Here is a 15,466-nt window from a genome sequence, read left to right as displayed (position 1 = left end):
CTTTTTATTCAATTTTAGGCTTAAAACTGGTCAAAAATTGACTTGCAAAATTTTTCACGATTTTAATTCAGCATGAGGAAGAATCGTGAAAAATTTTATTTGTTCGAAAATTGAGAAAATATGAATGGAAATCATCTTCAGAATGACTTTTTATTCAATTTTAGGCTTAAAACTGGTCAAAAATTGACTTGCAAAATTTTTCACGATTTTAATTCAGCATGAGGAAGAATCGTGAAAAATTTTATTTGTTCGAAAATTGCCAAAATATGAATGGAAATCATCTTCAGAATGACTTTTTATTCAATTTTAGGCTTAAAACTGGTCAAAAATTGACTTGGTACAAAAAACTCGATTTTATGTCAGCATGAGGAAGAATCGTGAAAAATTTTATTTGTTCGAAAATTGAGAAAATATGAATGGAAATCATCTTCAGAATGACTTTTTATTCAATTTTAGGCTTGAAATTGCTCAAAAATTGACTTGCAAAATTTTTCACGATTTTAAGTCAGCTTGAGGAAAAATCGTGAAAAATTTTATTTGTTCGAAAATTGAGAAAATATGAATGGAAATCATCTTCAGAATGACTTTTTATTCAGTTTCAAGCTTAAAATTGGTCAAAAATTGACTTGCAAAATTTATCACGATTTTAATTCAGCATGAGGAAGAATCGTGAAAAATTTTATTTGTTCGAAAATTGAGAAATTATGAATGGAAATCATCTTCAGAGCAACTTTTTATTCCATTTTAGACTTGAAATTGATCAAAAATTGACTTGCTGAGAAAAACTCGATTTTAAGTGAGCATGAGGAAGAATCGTGAAAAATTTTATTTGTTCGAAAATTGACAAAATGAATGAAATCATCTTCAGAATGAAAATATGAACAAAAAATCGATTTTATGTCAGCATGAGGAAATCAAATTTTGGCAGCCAAAAATGACTTTGGAAATCATTCAGAATGACTTTTTAAGCTCAAAAATTGGTCAAAAATTGACTTGGTACAAAAAACTCGATTTTATGTCAGCATGAGGAAGAATCGTGAAAAATTTTGTTCGAAAATTGACAAAATATGAATGGAAATTGTTCGAAAAATTTAAAACTGGTCAAAAATACAAAAATTTTTGAATTTTAAGTGAAAAATTTTATTTGTTCGAAAATTGACAAAATATGAATGGAAATCATCTTCAAAACGAATTTTTATTCAATTTTAGGCTTGAAATCGATCAAAAATTAACTTGCAAAATTTTTCACGATTTTAATTCAGCATGAGGAAGAATCGTGAAAAATTTTATTTGTTCGAAAATTGAGAAAATATGAATGGAAATCATCTTCAGAATGACTTTTTTTTCAATTTTAGGCTTGAAATCGATCAAAAATTGACTTGCAAAATTTTTCACGATTTTAATTCAGCATGAGGAAGAATCGTGAAAAATTTTATTTGTTCGAAAATTGCCAAAATATGAATGGAAATCATCTTCAAAATGACTTTTTATTTAATTTCAAGCCCAAAATTGGTTAAAAATTGACTTGGTACAAAAAACTCGATTTTATGTCAGCATGAGGAAAAATCGGATACCGATGAAAATTTTCAAAATTGAAAATCAGCGAAAAATTAAATTTTATTCGTCCACTTCGCAAACGGTCGTCCGGTCAAATTGAAGGTTTTGATGTGAGAAACAACTTTTGGCACAACGGACTTTTTCTAAATTTTGCGTTTCCGATGTACAGGAGTTGAGATCGGGACGAAATGAAGTCATTTTCAAAGCGAAGCAAAATTTTTTCAATTTTTGTAGATCACGGTTCTCCGAGTTAAAATGAAGGTTTTGATGTTAGAAACAACTTTTGTTTGCAAACTTTTTCTAATTTTTGAGGAACATTTTGCGATGTACAGGAAATTTAAAGATGTTACTCCAAAAAAAAATGATCGAAAAAAAATTTTTAATTTTTCATCAAAAATCTCGGTTTGTACAAAAAAGGTTTTGATGTTAGATTTCGCTTTTGTGATAAATTTTGCCCGTTTTCGTGAACAAAATGTCACAAAAGATGTTCCATTGCAAAAAAAAATTTGCCGAAAAAGGTATTTTTCCCGCGCTTCCGGATGTTTTTCGTCAAATGAATGATGTCGCAACGAAAATTTTCCGCATTCCATCACTTCGCGATGACAAAAAATCTTGCAACGTTTTGGACTTTCCTCAAAATCTTGCAAAAACACCGATCGACAAACGGTTCTCCTCAAAATGAAGGTTTTGATGTTAGAAACAACTTTCGTTTTGGACTTTTTCTAAATTTTGTGTTTTCGATGTACAGGAGCCATTTAAAGATGTTAGCAAAAAAAATTGATGAAAAAAAATTTTCAAAATTTTTTCAACTTTTGTAGATCACGGTTCTCCAGCTCAAAATGAAGGTTTTGATGTTAGAAACAACTTTTGTTTTGGACTTTTTCTAAATTTTGCGTTTTCGATGTACAGGAGCCATTTAAAGATGTTAGCAAAAAAAATTGATTAAAAAAAATTTTATTATGAGGGATCACATACCGATTTTTCAAAATTAAGCTAGATCACGGTTCTCCGTCTCAAAATGAAGGTTTTGATGTTAGAAACAACTTTTGTTTTGGACTTTTTCTAAATTTTGCGTTTTCGATGTACAGGAGCCATTTAAAGATGTTAGCAAAAAAAATTGATTAAAAAAAATTTCAGTCAAAATCCTCTTATTATGAAGGGTTACATACCGATTTTTCAAAATTTTTTCAACTTTTGTAGATCACGGTTCTCCAGCTCAAAATGAAGGTTTTGATGTTAGAAACAACTTTTGTTTTGGACTTTTTCTAAATTTTGCGTTTTCGATGTACAGGAGCCATTTAAAGATGTTAGCAAAAAAAATTGATTAAAAAAAATTTCAGTCAAAATCCTCTTATTATGAGGGGTCACATACCGATTTTTCAAAATTAAGCTAGATCACGGTTCTCCGTCTCAAAATGAAGGTTTTGATGTTAGAAACAACTTTTGTTTTGGACTTTTTCTAAATTTTGCGTTTTCGATGTACAGGAGCCATTTAAAGATGTTAGCAAAAAAAATTGATGAAAAAAAATTTAAGCCAAAATCCTCTTATTATGAGGGCTCACATACCGATTTTTCAAAATTAAGCTAGATCACGGTTCTCAGTCTCAAAATGAAGGTTTTGATGTTAGAAACAACTTTTGTTTTGGACTTTTTCTAAATTTTGCGTTTTCGATGTACAGGAGCCATTTAAAGATGTTAGCAAAAAAAATTGATGAAAAAAAATTTTTCAAAATCCTCTTATTTTTCAACCGATTTTTCAAAATTGCTAGATCACGGTTCTCCAGCTCAAAATGAAGGTTTTGATGTTAGAAACAACTTTTGTTTTGGACTTTTTCTAAATTTTGCGTTTTCGATGTACAGGAGCCATTTAAAGATGTTAGCAAAAAAAATTGATTAAAAAAAATTTCAGTCAAAATCCTCTTATTTAAAGGGCTCACATACCGATTTTTCAAAATTTTTTAAGTAGATCACGGTTCTCCGCTCAAAATGAAGGTTTTGATGTTAGAAACAACTTTTGTTTTGGACTTTTTCTAAATTTTGCGTTTTCGATGTACAGGAGCCATTTAAAGATGTTAGCAAAAAAAATTGATTAAAAAAAATTTCAGTCAAAATCCTCTTATTATGAGGGCTCACATACCGATTTTTCAAAATTAAGCTAGATCACGGTTCTCCGTCTCAAAATGAAGGTTTTGATGTTAGAAACAACTTTTGTTTTGGACTTTTTCTAAATTTTGCGTTTTCGATGTACAGGAGCCATTTAAAGATGTTAGCAAAAAAAATTGATTAAAAAAAATTTCAGTCAAAATCCTCTTATTATAAGGGCTCACATACCGATTTTTCAAAATTAAGCTAGATCACGGTTCTCCGTCTCAAAATGAAGGTTTTGATGTTAGAAACAACTTTTGTTTTGGACTTTTTCTAAATTTTGCGTTTTCGATGTACAGGAGCCATTTAAAGATGTTAGCAAAAAAAATTGATTAAAAAAAATTTCAGTCAAAATCCTCTTATTATGAGGGCTCACATACCGATTTTTCAAAATTAAGCTAGATCACGGTTCTCCGTCTCAAAATAAAGGTTTTGATGTTAGAAACAACTTTTGTTTTGGACTTTTTCTAAATTTTGCGTTTTCGATGTACAGGAGCCATTTAAAGATGTTAGCAAAAAAAATTGATTAAAAAAAATTTCAGTCAAAATCCTCTTATTATAAGGGCTCACATACCGATTTTTCAAAATTAAGCTAGATCACGGTTCTCCGTCTCAAAATGAAGGTTTTGATGTTAGAAACAACTTTTGTTTTGGACTTTTTCTAAATTTTGCGTTTTCGATGTACAGGAGCCATTTAAAGATGTTAGCAAAAAAAATTGATTAAAAAAAATTTCAGTCAAAATCCTCTTATTATGAGGGCTCACATACCGATTTTTCAAAATTAAGCTAGATCACGGTTCTCCGTCTCAAAATGAAGGTTTTGATGTTAGAAACAACTTTTGTTTTGGACTTTTTCTAAATTTTGCGTTTTCGATGTACAGGAGCCATTTAAAGATGTTAGCAAAAAAAATTGATTAAAAAAAATTTCAGTCAAAATCCTCTTATTATGAGGGCTCACATACCGATTTTTCAAAATTAAGCTAGATCACGGTTCTCCGTCTCAAAATGAAGGTTTTGATGTTAGAAACAACTTTTGTTTTGGACTTTTTCTAAATTTTGCGTTTTCGATGTACAGGAGCCATTTAAAGATGTTAGCAAAAAAAATTGATTAAAAAAAATTTCAGTCAAAATCCTCTTATTATGAGGGCTCACATACCGATTTTTCAAAATTAAGCTAGATCACGGTTCTCCGTCTCAAAATGAAGGTTTTGATGTTAGAAACAACTTTTGTTTTGGACTTTTTCTAAATTTTGCGTTTTCGATGTACAGGAGCCATTTAAAGATGTTAGCAAAAAAAATTGATTAAAAAAAATTTCAGTCAAAATCCTCTTATTATGAAGGGTTACATACCGATTTTTCAAAATTAAGCTAGATCACGGTTCTCCGTCTCAAAATAAAGGTTTTGATGTTAGAAACAACTTTTGTTTTGGACTTTTTCTAAATTTTGCGTTTTCGATGTACAGGAGCCATTTAAAGATGTTAGCAAAAAAAATTGATTAAAAAAAATTTCAGTCAAAATCCTCTTATTATGAGGGCTCACATACCGATTTTTCAAAATTAAGCTAGATCACGGTTCTCCGTCTCAAAATGAAGGTTTTGATGTTAGAAACAACTTTTGTTTTGGACTTTTTCTAAATTTTGCGTTTTCGATGTACAGGAGCCATTTAAAGATGTTAGCAAAAAAAATTGATTAAAAAAAATTTCAGTCAAAATCCTCTTATTATGAGGGCTCACATACCGATTTTTCAAAATTAAGCTAGATCACGGTTCTCCGTCTCAAAATGAAGGTTTTGATGTTAGAAACAACTTTTGTTTTGGACTTTTTCTAAATTTTGCGTTTTCGATGTACAGGAGCCATTTAAAGATGTTAGCAAAAAAAATTGATTAAAAAAAATTTCAGTCAAAATCCTCTTATTATGAGGGCTCACATACCGATTTTTCAAAATTAAGCTAGATCACGGTTCTCCGTCTCAAAATAAAGGTTTTGATGTTAGAAACAACTTTTGTTTTGGACTTTTTCTAAATTTTGCGTTTTCGATGTACAGGAGCCATTTAAAGATGTTAGCAAAAAAAATTGATTAAAAAAAATTTCAGTCAAAATCCTCTTATTATGAGGGCTCACATACCGATTTTTCAAAATTAAGCTAGATCACGGTTCTCCGTCTCAAAATAAAGGTTTTGATGTTAGAAACAACTTTTGTTTTGGACTTTTTCTAAATTTTGCGTTTTCGATGTACAGGAGCCATTTAAAGATGTTAGCAAAAAAAATTGATTAAAAAAAATTTCAGTCAAAATCCTCTTATTATGAGGGCTCACATACCGATTTTTCAAAATTAAGTAGATCACGGTTCTCCGTCTCAAAATGAAGGTTTTGATGTTAGAAACAACTTTTGTTTTGGACTTTTTCTAAATTTTGCGTTTTCGATGTACAGGAGCCATTTAAAGATGTTAGCAAAAAAAATTGATGAAAAAAAATTTCAGTCAAAATCCTCTTATTATGAGGGCTCACATACCGATTTTTCAAAATTAAGCTAGATCACGGTTCTGCGTCTCAAAATGAAGGTTTTGATGTTAGAAACAACTTTTGTTTTGGACTTTTTCTAAATTTTGCGTTTTCGATGTACAGGAGCCATTTAAAGATGTTAGCAAAAAAAATTGATTAAAAAAAATTTCAGTCAAAATCCTCTTATTATGAGGGCTCACATACCGATTTTTCAAAATTAAGCTAGATCACGGTTCTCCGTCTCAAAATGAAGGTTTTGATGTTAGAAACAACTTTTGTTTTGGACTTTTTCTAAATTTTGCGTTTTCGATGTACAGGAGCCATTTAAAGATGTTAGCAAAAAAAATTGATTAAAAAAAATTTCAGTCAAAATCCTCTTATTATGAGGGCTCACATACCGATTTTTCAAAATTAAGCTAGATCACGGTTCTCCAGCTCAAAATGAAGGTTTTGATGTTAGAAACAACTTTTGTTTTGGACTTTTTCTAAATTTTGCGTTTTCGATGTACAGGAGCCATTTAAAGATGTTAGCAAAAAAAATTGATTAAAAAAAATTTAAGTCAAAATCCTCTTATTATGAGGGCTCACATACCGATTTTTCAAAATTAAGCTAGATCACGGTTCTCCGTCTCAAAATGAAGGTTTTGATGTTAGAAACAACTTTTGTTTTGGACTTTTTCTAAATTTTGCGTTTTCGATGTACAGGAGCCATTTAAAGATGTTAGCAAAAAAAATTGATTAAAAAAAATTTAAGTCAAAATCCTCTTATTATGAGGGCTCACATACCGATTTTTCAAAATTAAGCTAGATCACGGTTCTCCGTCTCAAAATGAAGGTTTTGATGTTAGAAACAACTTTTGTTTTGGACTTTTTCTAAATTTTGCGTTTTCGATGTACAGGAGCCATTTAAAGATGTTAGCAAAAAAAATTGATTAAAAAAAATTTAAGTCAAAATCCTCTTATTATGAGGGCTCACATACCGATTTTTCAAAATTAAGCTAGATCACGGTTCTCCGTCTCAAAATGAAGGTTTTGATGTTAGAAACAACTTTTGTTTTGGACTTTTTCTAAATTTTGCGTTTTCGATGTACAGGAGCCATTTAAAGATGTTAGCAAAAAAAATTGATGAAAAAAAATTTTCAAAATTTTTTCAACTTTTGTAGATCACGGTTCTCCAGCTCAAAATGAAGGTTTTGATGTTAGAAACAACTTTTGTTTTGGACTTTTTCTAAATTTTGCGTTTTCGATGTACAGGAGCCATTTAAAGATGTTAGCAAAAAAAATTGATTAAAAAAAATTTAAGTCAAAATCCTCTTATTATGAGGGCTCACATACCGATTTTTCAAAATTAAGCTAGATCACGGTTCTCCGTCTCAAAATGAAGGTTTTGATGTTAGAAACAACTTTTGTTTTGGACTTTTTCTAAATTTTGCGTTTTCGATGTACAGGAGCCATTTAAAGATGTTAGCAAAAAAAATTGATTAAAAAAAATTTAATTCAAAATCCTCTTATTATGAGGGCTCACATACCGATTTTTCAAAATTAAGCTAGATCACGGTTCTCCGTCTCAAAATGAAGGTTTTGATGTTAGAAACAACTTTTGTTTTGGACTTTTTCTAAATTTTGCGTTTTCGATGTACAGGAGCCATTTAAAGATGTTAGCAAAAAAAATTGATTAAAAAAAATTTAAGTCAAAATCCTCTTATTATGAGGGCTCACATACCGATTTTTCAAAATTAAGCTAGATCACGGTTCTCCGTCTCAAAATGAAGGTTTTGATGTTAGAAACAACTTTTGTTTTGGACTTTTTCTAAATTTTGCGTTTTCGATGTACAGGAGCCATTTAAAGATGTTAGCAAAAAAAATTGATTAAAAAAAATTTAAGTCAAAATCCTCTTATTATGAGGGCTCACATACCGATTTTTCAAAATTAAGCTAGATCACGGTTCTCCGTCTCAAAATGAAGGTTTTGATGTTAGAAACAACTTTTGTTTTGGACTTTTTCTAAATTTTGCGTTTTCGATGTACAGGAGCCATTTAAAGATGTTAGCAAAAAAAATTGATTAAAAAAAATTTCAGTCAAAATCCTCTTATTATGAGGGCTCACATACCGATTTTTCAAAATTAAGCTAGATCACGGTTCTCCGTCTCAAAATGAAGGTTTTGATGTTAGAAACAACTTTTGTTTTGGACTTTTTCTAAATTTTGCGTTTTCGATGTACAGGAGCCATTTAAAGATGTTAGCAAAAAAAATTGATTAAAAAAAATTTAAGTCAAAATCCTCTTATTATGAGGGCTCACATACCGATTTTTCAAAATTAAGCTAGATCACGGTTCTCCGTCTCAAAATGAAGGTTTTGATGTTAGAAACAACTTTTGTTTTGGACTTTTTCTAAATTTTGCGTTTTCGATGTACAGGAGCCATTTAAAGATGTTAGCAAAAAAAATTGATTAAAAAAAATTTCAGTCAAAATCCTCTTATTATGAGGGCTCACATACCGATTTTTCAAAATTAAGCTAGATCACGGTTCTCCGTCTCAAAATGAAGGTTTTGATGTTAGAAACAACTTTTGTTTTGGACTTTTTCTAAATTTTGCGTTTTCGATGTACAGGAGCCATTTAAAGATGTTAGCAAAAAAAATTGATTAAAAAAAATTTAAGTCAAAATCCTCTTATTATGAGGGCTCACATACCGATTTTTCAAAATTAAGCTAGATCACGGTTCTCCGTCTCAAAATGAAGGTTTTGATGTTAGAAACAACTTTTGTTTTGGACTTTTTCTAAATTTTGCGTTTTCGATGTACAGGAGCCATTTAAAGATGTTAGCAAAAAAAATTGATTAAAAAAAATTTAAGTCAAAATCCTCTTATTATGAGGGCTCACATACCGATTTTTCAAAATTAAGCTAGATCACGGTTCTCCGTCTCAAAATGAAGGTTTTGATGTTAGAAACAACTTTTGTTTTGGACTTTTTCTAAATTTTGCGTTTTCGATGTACAGGAGCCATTTAAAGATGTTAGCAAAAAAAATTGATTAAAAAAAATTTAAGTCAAAATCCTCTTATTATGAGGGCTCACATACCGATTTTTCAAAATTAAGCTAGATCACGGTTCTCCGTCTCAAAATGAAGGTTTTGATGTTAGAAACAACTTTTGTTTTGGACTTTTTCTAAATTTTGCGTTTTCGATGTACAGGAGCCATTTAAAGATGTTAGCAAAAAAAATTGATGAAAAAAAATTTTCAAAAATTTTACCAATTTTTGTAGATCACGGTTCTCCGCTCAAAATGAAGGTTTTGATGTTAGAAACAACTTTTGTTTTGGACTTTTTCTAAATTTTGCGTTTTCGATGTACAGGAGCCATTTAAAGATGTTAGCAAAAAAAATTGATTAAAAAAAATTTAAGTCAAAATCCTCTTATTATGAGGGCTCACATACCGATTTTTCAAAATTAAGCTAGATCACGGTTCTCCGTCTCAAAATGAAGGTTTTGATGTTAGAAACAACTTTTGTTTTGGACTTTTTCTAAATTTTGCGTTTTCGATGTACAGGAGCCATTTAAAGATGTTAGCAAAAAAAATTGATTAAAAAAAATTTAAGTCAAAATCCTCTTATTATGAGGGCTCACATACCGATTTTTCAAAATTTTTTCAACTTTTGTAGATCACGGTTCTCCAGCTCAAAATGAAGGTTTTGATGTTAGAAACAACTTTTGTTTTGGACTTTTTCTAAATTTTGCGTTTTCGATGTACAGGAGCCATTTAAAGATGTTAGCAAAAAAAATTGATTAAAAAAAATTTAAGTCAAAATCCTCTTATTATGAGGGCTCACATACCGATTTTTCAAAATTAAGCTAGATCACGGTTCTCCGTCTCAAAATGAAGGTTTTGATGTTAGAAACAACTTTTGTTTTGGACTTTTTCTAAATTTTGCGTTTTCGATGTACAGGAGCCATTTAAAGATGTTAGCAAAAAAAATTGATGAAAAAAAATTTTCAAAATTTTTTCAACTTTTGTAGATCACGGTTCTCCAGCTCAAAATGAAGGTTTTGATGTTAGAAACAACTTTTGTTTTGGACTTTTTCTAAATTTTGCGTTTTCGATGTACAGGAGCCATTTAAAGATGTTAGCAAAAAAAATTGATTAAAAAAAATTTAAGTCAAAATCCTCTTATTATGAGGGCTCACATACCGATTTTTCAAAATTAAGCTAGATCACGGTTCTCCGTCTCAAAATGAAGGTTTTGATGTTAGAAACAACTTTTGTTTTGGACTTTTTCTAAATTTTGCGTTTTCGATGTACAGGAGCCATTTAAAGATGTTAGCAAAAAAAATTGATTAAAAAAAATTTAAGTCAAAATCCTCTTATTATGAGGGCTCACATACCGATTTTTCAAAATTAAGCTAGATCACGGTTCTCCGTCTCAAAATGAAGGTTTTGATGTTAGAAACAACTTTTGTTTTGGACTTTTTCTAAATTTTGCGTTTTCGATGTACAGGAGCCATTTAAAGATGTTAGCAAAAAAAATTGATGAAAAAAAATTTTCAAAATTTTTTCACCGATTTTTCAAAATTAAGCTAGATCACGGTTCTCCGTCTCAAAATGAAGGTTTTGATGTTAGAAACAACTTTTGTTTTGGACTTTTTCTAAATTTTGCGTTTTCGATGTACAGGAGCCATTTAAAGATGTTAGCAAAAAAAATTGATTAAAAAAAATTTAAGTCAAAATCCTCTTATTATGAGGGCTCACATACCGATTTTTCAAAATTAAGCTAGATCACGGTTCTCCGTCTCAAAATGAAGGTTTTGATGTTAGAAACAACTTTTGTTTTGGACTTTTTCTAAATTTTGCGTTTTCGATGTACAGGAGCCATTTAAAGATGTTAGCAAAAAAAATTGATGAAAAAAAATTTTCAAAATTTTTTCAACTTTTGTAGATCACGGTTCTCCAGCTCAAAATGAAGGTTTTGATGTTAGAAACAACTTTTGTTTTGGACTTTTTCTAAATTTTGCGTTTTCGATGTACAGGAGCCATTTAAAGATGTTAGCAAAAAAAATTGATTAAAAAAAATTTAAGTCAAAATCCTCTTATTATGAGGGCTCACATACCGATTTTTCAAAATTAAGCTAGATCACGGTTCTCCGTCTCAAAATGAAGGTTTTGATGTTAGAAACAACTTTTGTTTTGGACTTTTTCTAAATTTTGCGTTTTCGATGTACAGGAGCCATTTAAAGATGTTAGCAAAAAAAATTGATTAAAAAAAATTTAAGTCAAAATCCTCTTATTATGAGGGCTCACATACCGATTTTTCAAAATTAAGCTAGATCACGGTTCTCCGTCTCAAAATGAAGGTTTTGATGTTAGAAACAACTTTTGTTTTGGACTTTTTCTAAATTTTGCGTTTTCGATGTACAGGAACCATTTAAAGATGTTAGCGAAAAAAAATGATTAAAAAAAATTTAAGTCAAAATCCTCTTATTATGAGGGCTCACATACCGATTTTTCAAAATTAAGCTAGATCACGGTTCTCCGTCTCAAAATGAAGGTTTTGATGTTAGAAACAACTTTTGTTTTGGACTTTTTCTAAATTTTGCGTTTTCGATGTACAGGAGCCATTTAAAGATGTTAGCAAAAAAATTGATTAAAAAAAATTTAAGTCAAAATCCTCTTATTATGAGGGCTCACATACCGATTTTTCAAAATTAAGCTAGATCACGGTTCTCCGTCTCAAAATGAAGGTTTTGATGTTAGAAACAACTTTTGTTTTGGACTTTTTCTAAATTTTGCGTTTTCGATGTACAGGAGCCATTTAAAGATGTTAGCAAAAAAAATTGATGAAAAAAAATTTTCAAAATTTTTTCAACTTTTGTAGATCACGGTTCTCCAGCTCAAAATGAAGGTTTTGATGTTAGAAACAACTTTTGTTTTGGACTTTTTCTAAATTTTGCGTTTTCGATGTACAGGAGCCATTTAAAGATGTTAGCAAAAAAAATTGATTAAAAAAAATTTAAGTCAAAATCCTCTTATTATGAGGGCTCACATACCGATTTTTCAAAATTAAGCTAGATCACGGTTCTCCGTCTCAAAATGAAGGTTTTGATGTTAGAAACAACTTTTGTTTTGGACTTTTTCTAAATTTTGCGTTTTCGATGTACAGGAGCCATTTAAAGATGTTAGCAAAAAAAATTGATTAAAAAAAATTTAAGTCAAAATCCTCTTATTATGAGGGCTCACATACCGATTTTTCAAAATTAAGCTAGATCACGGTTCTCCGTCTCAAAATGAAGGTTTTGATGTTAGAAACAACTTTTGTTTTGGACTTTTTCTAAATTTTGCGTTTTCGATGTACAGGAGCCATTTAAAGATGTTAGCAAAAAAAATTGATTAAAAAAAATTTAAGTCAAAATCCTCTTATTATGAGGGCTCACATACCGATTTTTCAAAATTAAGCTAGATCACGGTTCTCCGTCTCAAAATGAAGGTTTTGATGTTAGAAACAACTTTTGTTTTGGACTTTTTCTAAATTTTGCGTTTTCGATGTACAGGAGCCATTTAAAGATGTTAGCAAAAAAAATTGATTAAAAAAAATTTAAGTCAAAATCCTCTTATTATGAGGGCTCACATACCGATTTTTCAAAATTAAGCTAGATCACGGTTCTCCGTCTCAAAATGAAGGTTTTGATGTTAGAAACAACTTTTGTTTTGGACTTTTTCTAAATTTTGCGTTTTCGATGTACAGGAGCCATTTAAAGATGTTAGCAAAAAAAATTGATTAAAAAAAATTTAAGTCAAAATCCTCTTATTATGAGGGCTCACATACCGATTTTTCAAAATTAAGCTAGATCACGGTTCTCCGTCTCAAAATGAAGGTTTTGATGTTAGAAACAACTTTTGTTTTGGACTTTTTCTAAATTTTGCGTTTTCGATGTACAGGAGCCATTTAAAGATGTTAGCAAAAAAAATTGATGAAAAAAAATTTTCAAAATTTTTTCAACTTTTGTAGATCACGGTTCTCCAGCTCAAAATGAAGGTTTTGATGTTAGAAACAACTTTTGTTTTGGACTTTTTCTAAATTTTGCGTTTTCGATGTACAGGAGCCATTTAAAGATGTTAGCAAAAAAAATTGATTAAAAAAAATTTAAGTCAAAATCCTCTTATTATGAGGGCTCACATACCGATTTTTCAAAATTAAGCTAGATCACGGTTCTCCGTCTCAAAATGAAGGTTTTGATGTTAGAAACAACTTTTGTTTTGGACTTTTTCTAAATTTTGCGTTTTCGATGTACAGGAGCCATTTAAAGATGTTAGCAAAAAAAATTGATTAAAAAAAATTTAAGTCAAAATCCTCTTATTATGAGGGCTCACATACCGATTTTTCAAAATTAAGCTAGATCACGGTTCTCCGTCTCAAAATGAAGGTTTTGATGTTAGAAACAACTTTTGTTTTGGACTTTTTCTAAATTTTGCGTTTTCGATGTACAGGAGCCATTTAAAGATGTTAGCAAAAAAATTGATTAAAAAAAATTTAAGTCAAAATCCTCTTATTATGAGGGCTCACATACCGATTTTTCAAAATTAAGCTAGATCACGGTTCTCCGTCTCAAAATGAAGGTTTTGATGTTAGAAACAACTTTTGTTTTGGACTTTTTCTAAATTTTGCGTTTTCGATGTACAGGAGCCATTTAAAGATGTTAGCAAAAAAAATTGATGAAAAAAAATTTTCAAAATTTTTTCAACTTTTGTAGATCACGGTTCTCCAGCTCAAAATGAAGGTTTTGATGTTAGAAACAACTTTTGTTTTGGACTTTTTCTAAATTTTGCGTTTTCGATGTACAGGAGCCATTTAAAGATGTTAGCAAAAAAAATTGATTAAAAAAAATTTTCAAAATTTTTTCAACTTTTGTAGATCACGGTTCTCCGTCTCAAAATGAAGGTTTTGATGTTAGAAACAACTTTTGTTTTGGACTTTTTCTAAATTTTGCGTTTTCGATGTACAGGAGCCATTTAAAGATGTTAGCAAAAAAAATTGATGAAAAAAAATTTTCAAAATTTTTTCAACTTTTGTAGATCACGGTTCTCCAGCTCAAAATGAAGGTTTTGATGTTAGAAACAACTTTTGTTTTGGACTTTTTCTAAATTTTGCGTTTTCGATGTACAGGAGCCATTTAAAGATGTTAGCAAAAAAAATTGATTAAAAAAAATTTAAGTCAAAATCCTCTTATTATGAGGGCTCACATACCGATTTTTCAAAATTAAGCTAGATCACGGTTCTCCGTCTCAAAATGAAGGTTTTGATGTTAGAAACAACTTTTGTTTTGGACTTTTTCTAAATTTTGCGTTTTCGATGTACAGGAGCCATTTAAAGATGTTGAAAAATATGTTCGGAAACACATAGTTTTTGCGAAAAATGGTAAAGTCAAATCTTGTATGGCAAAATCAATATAAATTTGATAAATAGGTAAATATACTTAGACAAAAATTAAAAAATTCTAGAACAACATTTTTTTTGTACCTAATATTTGAAAAAAATATTTGAAACTAATTTTTTTTTTTTTTTAAAATATTTTGAAAAAAATTAAATATAAAAAGATAAATTCATGTTTTTGAAAAAAAAAAAAATAATTTGAATATACTTTTAAATACTAATTACCTAATTTGCAAAAATAATTCAAAATCGAATCAAATAAATTAATTAAAATATTTTTTTTTTTAATTTAAAAACAAAGAAATTAATTAAATATTTAAATTAATATTATTTTAAGCGAATAAATTTAATATATCCATTTTTTGTCACCCCCCCCTCCGATTTTGTCGAAAAAATTCAGGGGGAAAAATAAAAATTAAATTAAAAATACAAATATTTTTGACACTTTTTGGAATTTTTATATTAAAAAATCATGAAAAATTACTGTTAATGGTAAAATTATAAAAAAAACTAAAGAAATTTGCTTAATTACGACATTTTCTATTGAAATGTTGAAAAACATTTTTTTGAAAGTCACGTGACCAAAATTATTTTTTTTCAAAAATTTTTATTTTGGGAGATTTTGTTGATTTTTCTTTACTTTTAAGTTCAAATTTTAAAATAATATAAACTAAAATTAAATAAATGTTAAGAATCAAGAGGTTAAACTCTAAAAACGTTAAAAAATTCAAAAATATTTATTTTTTTATTTCCCCCCCCCCCTCGAGAAAATCCTCATGGGACAAAAAATGAAAATATTAAATTTATTCGCCTTATATTAATTAAATATGTATATAAAT

The sequence above is a fragment of the Culicoides brevitarsis genome, chromosome 3, assembly GCF_036172545.1.
Source record: "Culicoides brevitarsis isolate CSIRO-B50_1 chromosome 3, AGI_CSIRO_Cbre_v1, whole genome shotgun sequence".
In the NCBI taxonomy this organism is placed as follows: Eukaryota; Metazoa; Arthropoda; class Insecta; order Diptera; family Ceratopogonidae; genus Culicoides; species Culicoides brevitarsis.
Note: the sequence above shows the minus strand (reverse complement) of the source record.